We start from the raw sequence: 9,101 nt of genomic DNA on the forward strand, positions 1-9,101 counted from the left end.
CACTTTAAGAAGAGGCAGACGGCACCTGACACTTTTTGTTTGGCAAGCATGGCTTTTGAGAGGAACATTGACCCCCGGTGTGGGGTAACTCTTCTTTATGAATGTGGCATTGACTGTTCTCATTCCTCTTGGGGAAGCATCACAGAATTTACATGACCTCAATCATGTAAGTGTGGCATGGGCCAAGGAAAACAGCTTTGTAATCTTTGCTCTTGAATTAAAAACTTCTAAAATATAGACACGTACACATATTCATGAGTGCAAATGCGTATACTGGCATTCCATACTTCCTTACAGCACCTTATCGACATTCACCAAATGTACTTTACATCCTGGTGCTTATTTGATATGCCCAGTATTTATAGAGGTTCACATTTCTTACCTCTACTATGCTTCGGCCATTTGCACTTCAAGAATTTTGATACGGTACTTTCCATCCATGATGTCTGATGACGACTATGTTTTCACAGTAAGTTCTCAGTTTAATCAACATTAAGTTCACATGTTTTTCATGTCGTTTAATTAAAACTTTTATCATCAAGGCTAACTACATGTTTCTTATTATCTTGATGCTTTTTTTGACCTGGTTTCTATTTTTAACTATCACCATCATAATCGATGTTCAACACTGATTAACATTAACATTTATGTTTGCTTATGCATCTTTTCCACATTTTCTGATTTTCAACTTTTTATATGTCTTGTTTCAGAAAAAAAAACACACACACTAAAATTGTTGTTGCTATCGGTTTATTAACAATCCAAGCATCTCTGTCTAATGATGGGAAGTTTGGCCTATTTGTGCACATGTGCAGGCCGGGACATAATATAAGGCACTGTCCCTCACTCACTCATCCACCTAATATTTGAGATTAGTATCTCCCCAAGCCTTGAACTCACTGTTTCAGATAGGCTGGTTGGCCAGGAGGTCTCAAGGCCCACCTGTGTCCTCTACCACTCACAGGGGTTATATTATGCATTTCTGCACCCGATTTTTATGTAGTGCTAGGGATTGAACCCAGGTCCTCACGCCTCACCCACTAAACCATCTCCCTACCCCTTCTGTGAGAGTACAGATGTCTTCATTAGTCTTTTGTCCCGAGGTTGGCGTGGTAGTTACTCAATTCCTCATTTAGTAGTCCCTAGCACATTTCACAAAACATTCGTCAATCTATTTTAAGGATTAAATGTTAGGTTTTGAAGTTTTACTTTAAAATAATGAATGTAGTGCGCTCCTCTTCAATCTCCCCTTATCAGCCCAGCGTTACTTATCTGTAGTAAATGCAATTCTGATGCCCACGTTCAATCTTGTATCCATCCATAACAATTATTTAAACTTTCTCTTTGTAACCCAGTTAGGATTAACTAGCGGTACTCCCTTGTCTAGATTTTGTAATCCTTACATTTTTAATTTGCTTCATCCATCAGCTGGTGAACATACAGATTCCAGTAAATCTCTCAGGTTGGGTCCCTGAAGGACTGTGATAGCGTTGTCTTTTACACTTTGATCACAAATTAATTGTTGTTGTTTGTTTTAAATTTTTTTTTACTGAATTTATCTTTGACAGTCTTATACATGTGCATTTTGATTCCTGTAACCTCTCTCCCACTCTCATCAGCTGCCTATCCCTATTCTTCCCCTCTCCCTACAAATCTCTTTCCCATCTTCATAGAGACAGGCTCTCATGCATTCCAGGGTAGTGCAAGCCTCAAACTTGGTATATAGCCAGAGCTGCCCTTAACCTTTTAATTCTCCTGCCTGCACATTCCCTCCCTCTCCCAGTGCTGTGATTACAGAACTGTACCACCCCAGTCTGATGAGTTGGTTGCAAATTAGCCTCTTCTTTCCATCCACATTCTGCATATTAATAATTGCTTTTTGGACTTTCAGGTCTCAGAACCCTTTCATTTGCAAAGGGGACATTTGTGATCAGAACAATTTTCTTCTTTTGTTAGTGACTTAACATTTTTTTTTCCTCTTTTTGTCCCTGGAGGTGATTTTGCGTGGAGATTAGATGCACTGAGTTTGGTTTAGTGAGAGCATCTGTGCTCAAATGCTGGGTTAGTCATTTAACACTTGCATGGCTGTGGTCCATTTACTCCTGTGCTTCTGTTTGCTCACCTGCAAAGTGGGAATGATCAGCACATGTTTTTTTTTTTTTAATAGTTTGATGTATGAGTGTACATGTGTGTCTGCACAGGTGTGTGTGTGTGTGTGTGTGTGTGTGTGTGTGTGTGTGTGTGTGTGTAGGGGGATGGATTTCCTAAGGAGGTCAGAAGACCACAGTAAGATACTGGCTGAGAAGCCCATTTTGTGGACGGTTTATTCTTTTTGTTTTTTCTTTTTGATTTTATAAACTCTATTATAAAAATTGCAACTGAACGGAAACATCGCACACCCAAATTAACCAGATCCAAAGCCTATACAACTCACTGAACTTCTATACAGTTAGAATTGGCATTTGAAATGGAAACTGTCAAGCTTTACATTCATTTTTATACTTTCACTATTGACTACAGTTTGTGCGCCTCCGCCACCAAACCCAGAGGCTCCGAGACAGAATTAGAACGAGAAAAGCAAACAGCTTTCTGTTCTCTTTCATAACTCTCACCGTTTACCTGCATCTGGTCCTCCCTCATTTACTTGCATTTAGCCTTTCTTTTTGTCTTTAGAGCTGAGTAATATTCCCACATATATGTATGTATTTGCAAATATGTGTGTGTGTGTGTGTGTGTGTGTGTGTGTATACATACATACACACACACATGGCAAATTCTCACTTGTTGATGGACAGCTAGGTTGATTCAAGTTCTTTGCTATAGTGAATAAAGCAGCGGAAACTGGACTGTTTGGCCAATCCCTTTGTTCTTCTCTTTTTTTTTTTTTGTCATTTATTTTCATTTTGATAATTTAGAAGAATGTCGCCTTGGGGCTGGAGAGACAGCTTAGCAGTTAAGAATATTTGTTGCTCTTGCAGAAGTTCCAGGCACTCACATGGTGGCTCACAACTACCTAAATAACTCAATTCCAGAGGCTTCTATGCCCCCTTCTCCACCAGCCTGCGCACACGTGGTACACATACATACATGTCGGCAAAACACCCATACACATAAACTCACTGACAATTGGTCTTTCAAAACAAAACGAACGTTATCTCTTTCTGCCTTCACTCCCTTGATGTTTTACCTTAGTTAACACAACACTCCCCGACGCCGGGAATGCAGCCATCAAGTTGACTGCCAGGGAGGCAGAGCTCTCCACAGGGCAGCACGCCCCTAGTCTAGACTCTCTGTGACTCCCCTCTTACTGGCACACAGGCGTGGCTAGTGAGCAGGCTTCACACAACTGCTGGCTACCACACTTTAAGGACAGGGTCATCTCTCACTCTCAAATTCCATCTTGCTTCTTAAGACGTCACTGTAACCCCTCTCACCTCGAAGGCTCTCCAGTCCCCTCTGATTTTGATACCCACCCCATGTCCTGCTTCCGTTTGTCACCGTACTTCTTCGGTTCTGGTGCTATGCTCCATTCATCTTTTCTTTCTCCAGGTAGTTGACGCTTGAGGGCTGAAATGGTGCATAATTAACTTTTACTTGGTACAGCACTTGGCATGCGCTTGGCAGACCTTTGTTGGGCGATTGAAGAATCGGACGCTGTGCGTGGAGCTGGAATTGGACTGGCCTCCCACCTTATTGGCCTGTATCCTCTTCCTCAGCCGCTGCTGTTTGTTGGTTTCCTCTCCTCAGGGAGCTAGCCACACCAGGTGAGGCAGTTGGGGGTCTTAAGTGAGAAAACGAGAATTAAACAGTGAGCTTAGAAGGTTCCTTTTGAGCTCGTCCCGTGCCCTAGCAGGCGACGTTAAAGGCTATATCTGAGGTCCCCATGTGCAGCTGCCCAGGGCACTACCTGCTGCCCGCCTCCAGGTCCCCCATTTCCTAAGCGCCGCCAGGTTCTGGCAGAAAAAGAAACTCCCGCGCAATCATGTGAGGAAGATGGAGGTGACAGGGGCTTCTCTGTTAATGAGCAGTGGGTTGGACTGGGCACTAGGAAGGTTAAAGGTGATTTCCCAGGTGGTTCCACTGAAAATTCCGACTCACCTACTTAATTCAGGTAGCCTGATGGCCAGAAGCAGACTAAAGCAATTAGGGCGCATGCGCCTCTCTCTCTTAGGAGCATTCTCAGCCAGATTACTCCAGGAACTCTCCATTAGGCCAGTGCCCAGCCCAGAGGAGGAGGGGCTTCATCCTGAGCCTACTGTCTCCCAGGCATGAACAATTTGGGGCTCTTGTTTAGTAATAATAAAGACAATAATAGCGAATCAGGACGTAGTGACTTTACCAGGGACTCTAATTGGCTCTAACCCCCTGTTGAAATTTGATTCTATTTAACAGCTACTTTTAAGCTGCTAAACATGTTCAAATGATTAGATTTGGGGGGATTAGAGGGAGAGATGGTGAATTAATAGCTTATCATATAATGAGAAACCACATTTGAGAAGCACATCTCTGTGCTACAGTCCACTAAATAGCTGGGAGCTACTGCTAGAGTCAGATTAAAACATCAGGGTCACAGGTCAGGGTAATACCCATGGGCGTCTGGACATTAGGTTTGAATCCCACATTTACTCCATTATATCTGTGGTTTGAGGGCCACTACAACATGGGGATGATAGCTGAATGGTAATTGGATTTGACTGAGACCAGGGCTGACCTTTGACAAGCGCTCCGTGAATGAGACTGCATATTAAGAATCTATAATCTAAAAATCTGAAATTCAAACTGCTGCAGAATGCCCAACTCCTGAGTTTCCTATCTTGGAGCACTTTAGGTTTTCAACCATTCCTCTTGGACATGGTCTGCCGGAAGTCTCTGAAAACGTGTCCGAATCCAAAGTCCTGAAATCTGGAACCCTCCCAACCACAGCATTTTGAATACGGGATACTCAATCTGTAATGTTACCGCTGACTTGCCAAGATCTCACAGTGGTGTGTATAGATTTGAATAGGGGTTACTTCTGAGGGGTGGAGCGGTGCGTGCTTGTGTGTGTGTGTGAGTGTGTGTGTGTGTGTGTGTGTGTGTGTGTGTGTGAGTGTATGCTTGTGTGCACATGCCGGAAGTTAATGTATGGGATTTTTCTCGATCATTTTATTTTTTAATTTACTGAGGCAGGGTCTCTTGCTGAACCTGGAGTTTGCCAATTAGGCTAGTCTAGCTAGTCGGCTCGCTTCGAGGAATCTGTGTCCCCACCTTCCAACAGGCTGGATGCCACTGCCACCTAGCTTTCTGTGTGGCCACAGGGGATCCCAACTCTGTCCTTATGCTTGCATGGTAAGAACTTGCTTTATCAATTGAGCCATCTCCGTGGCCACCTCTGATTCTTATTCTCAGTTCATCACCTGACGTATCTAATAATACTTTTTTTTTCATCTTGACTTAAAAAAAAATCTTTTATTTAAAAACTGTTCTTTCACCCACCAAAAAATATATTGGTGACCTCTACATTGAGCAGGTATGAGTCTGTCCTCCCAAACATCTGCATTAAGCAACAACAAAAGAGATAGCAAATTGCATTGTAATCACACAGTATCTGTGATGGAAGCCTGCCTGTGATACAGTAGATTTGCTGAGTGCATCAAGGCCGAGATGATGAGTAGTAAATACTGGTTAAGGCTCAGGCATCAAAGCCAGAGGATGGTAGATGATGGTGGGAGAGGCTTTCCTGGCAGTGGTGGGGGTATGGTGTTTGCGGGGCAGAGAGCGAAGGAGGACAGAGAAGGTGAGAGACAGGAGGAGTAAGTGGGGGCCAGATTAGGAAGGGTCCTCTATGATGTGCTGTAAGGTTGTGTTTTGCCTCATAGAGACTGCAGGTTCAGTGAATCGATTGGATTAGAATGATGCCATTGTCAAATTAATATTTTAGCAGCTTTTCAAGTGGAGCAGAACACACTAGGCAAGAGAGGGAAGTGAACAAGGGTCCAGGTTCCAAGCACGATGCTCTGTGTCTCAAAGCTAAGCCTGTCAGCTCCTATTCGCTGATGGGCTTCACTGATAAGCTGGAAAATAAGGAGGAACAGGCTGGGAGGGTACTGGACTGTAGGCCATGGGGTGGGAGTTCAGGAAGTCATGAACAGGAGCGTCCTCAGTCATCATGAAACTCAGAGTGAACCACAGCATGGCCTTGCAGGTGTAGAATGTAAGTAAACAATGAAACCGTGGAGGGAAAGGAGTGGATTCAAGGAGGCTAGAGGTGTCATTGATGGAGACATGGAAATCAACAGGGATGATGGTGAACATGAGCTAACGGTTCAAAATGGAATTCGGGTGCCAGTATCTTGATATTTTGATGACCATGGGGTCAGTAGACAGCACAGAGGAGATAAGGAGCCTGGCACGACAATCTCTGGGCACTAGGAGAATTGAGGTGTCGGAGAACAAGCCCCCTTCCCTTGAGGAAGCTTCCAGCAAGCTACAGTCTTGCAAGAAGCTGGAAGTGAAATCAGAGACCTAGACTTTAGTTGAAGCAGAGAGCAGAAAATGGATACAGTGATGGAGAGATTAAAACCAGAGAGGATTTTAACAACAGGGATCTTGGGGCATGGTGGGAGTAGGGGATGGTGGTGGTCCCAGAAGAACTGAAGAGAAGCCAGTAGTGAAAACAGAGAAAGGCATTCCCCTATTTGCCTTTTTTGCCTTGGCCCTTGACCTACTTTAATGCTACTGTAATTGACCAGCCTCAACTCTCCCAACCCAATCCCTAAAACAAAAACAAAAACAAAACAACAACAAAAAACCAACCCAATTGTTGTCTCCCTAATGCTACTCTCTCCTGGTTTATTTTCAGTCTCTCAGGCTAAGTTTCATTTATTTTCATTCACTAGTTATTTGTTGAAAATTGCTTTGTGCTTTCTGGTCCCCTCTCTACTCCTCTTGTTAAACATGAGAGCGCTTCAACTCTGTGCATCCGCTAGACTGTGTCTCGATTGGGTACTGTCAATGTGCTGATGGCCTCAATTCCCACCTGTACTGCAAGCGTTCTCTACCAACCCAGATCTTTCTTTCATTGAGCTGAATATTTCATTTCATAAATTCCCACCCTTGTGTACCAACCGCCAGGTATCCAAGCTCACTCCAGAGTGCTAGAGAAGTGTCATTCTGTACATCAAGGCTGCTTCTCCCAAGGTGTTCTCTCTACTCATGAACAGTACCCTGATGCCTCCCTGCAAAGCAGGAGAACAATAGAAACCCAAGCTTGTGTTCACTAGGATATCCATAGTGCTTAGAGCAGTAGTGTATGGCACATGGGAGGTGCTCATATTCGTTTGTTGAATGAATGCATGCACAAATGCTTGCTGTGCCTTCTCCACCACCATGCCCATTCAACCAGACTTAAGTTATCCCACTTTGGGCCTGAAAAGCATGTCTCCTTAAGACATGTATCCTTTCCTATTCATTATTCTCCGATTTCAGTGCCCACCTTCTTGGGAAGGTGCCAGGCTTCTCTACCATGTACTAGGCCTATTTTTCTAGGTTCCTAGGTATACCAGAGCACACTGTGTAGAACAGACTCCTAAACACTGCCATAAGGGAGGTGTTAGAGACAACAGTTAGTTCTTTAGACCTCTGAGGCAAAAGAACACAGAGACTTTCTGCCAAATACAAAATATTATTCTCTTTAATAACACCATACAACTTTGACCAATAAACTAGCTGTTGGGATTTACTGGAATTTCCCACAGAGGGTTCTACACAATCTAAGGAGAACACTGGAGAGGGAGTTTTCAGGATCCAATGAGCCTAGAAAGATGAAACATGGGGAGCGTGCCTTGAACCATACTACCCATGAGAGTATTAAAGAAACTAGCAGTTCCCTAAGTAAAAAAAAAAAATAAATAAATTAAAGCTTAACTTCATTTAATTCAGCATTTTACTCCAATTTTTAAAAGACAAATCTTTTTTTTTTTTAGAACATTTCAATGAACAGCCAAGAGAATTAACATTCTGTGAAACATTATTTAGAAACTGGAGAATTACACTCCTTGAAAGTGGGCCTCGCTTTTACCAAAAACGCATAAAATACTTTCAGAAACCACAATTTAGCAGAATAAAAATAGTAAACATGAACCCAGTGATCAGCTGCAGTGTGAAGATGAGATTGGCAGTCTGAGCAAAGCTGTTGATGTTGGATAACAGCTGGATGCCTTAGCTGCTGCTAGAGCCTCAAGATCAAGAGGTACAGTATGCTTCAGAGTTTAAGAGAGCATGGCGGAAGGACAAGCCAGATGTCTTGACAGACAGAAAGCACTTGCCATGCAAGCCTGACGGCCTGAATTTGATACTCAGAATCCATCATGGAAGGAGAAACAAAACTCCCAAGGGCTATCCTCTGACCTTGGCAGATATGTGCACTGTAGGGCGCAAGCTCCTGAACACACACAAACTCATACACACACACACACACACACACACACACACACACACACACACACGAGAGGGGGAAAACACACACACAATAACAACACATTAAAATTAAAAAGAGAACATGGCAAAAAAATAATTTAAATTTTAAATCTGAATAAATCGAACCTGCTAATCTTTTGGACAGGGAGAAACAGCATCTTTCTGTCATGTCAGTCAGTGGTGGACTTCTTAATCTGGTTGAAAACTTCACCAGGCATTGATGAGCTCAGCAAGAGAGGAAGTATGCTAAAATGCAGGCTGGACTACACACGTATCATGCCCAAAGCACACACTGTGCACCTGCCCTTTGGTTTCACTTTTTCAGAGGACTCAGCTGCACTGGAGTCTGTCAACATGAATCCCTCCCTGGCTGACCTCACTGCCCCTGCCAGACAGCTGTGCTGACTCAGACATTTTGTCATAGCTCTCCACCCCCAGCATGCTGCTCTTTGCTCCTTTGCTGGGAGTCAGAGCAGCAAATGAACTTTCTGTTAGATGCTAGTGGGCTGATAATTCCACAATTCAACATACTCAGCAATTTGACTGTGTGTTCAGTTTATACCAGAATTGTGACCCCCCGGGCTCCAGAGAAGATATTTTGGATAGAGACATTGTAAGAGGTTATAAACCCGGTAACTTCGGTT

At 43.4% G+C, this 9,101-nt stretch overlaps 1 long non-coding RNA gene across 1 annotated transcript; it reads right to left on the minus strand.

Moving 5' to 3' along the window:
* Window positions 1-733: 733 nt before the first annotated feature.
* Window positions 734-8,742, minus strand: LOC129692964 (uncharacterized). The gene is made up of 3 exons (XR_008722807.1): window positions 8,584-8,742; window positions 3,474-3,781; window positions 734-2,122 (listed from the first exon to the last, which is right to left on the minus strand). It is a non-coding gene; the product is annotated as an uncharacterized LOC129692964 (long non-coding RNA).
* Between the last annotated feature and the right edge of the window lie 359 nt (window positions 8,743-9,101).

This window comes from Psammomys obesus, unplaced genomic scaffold, assembly GCF_907164565.1.
Source record: "Psammomys obesus unplaced genomic scaffold, mPsaObe1.curated_primary_1811, whole genome shotgun sequence".
NCBI classification, from domain to species: domain Eukaryota; kingdom Metazoa; phylum Chordata; class Mammalia; order Rodentia; family Muridae; genus Psammomys; species Psammomys obesus.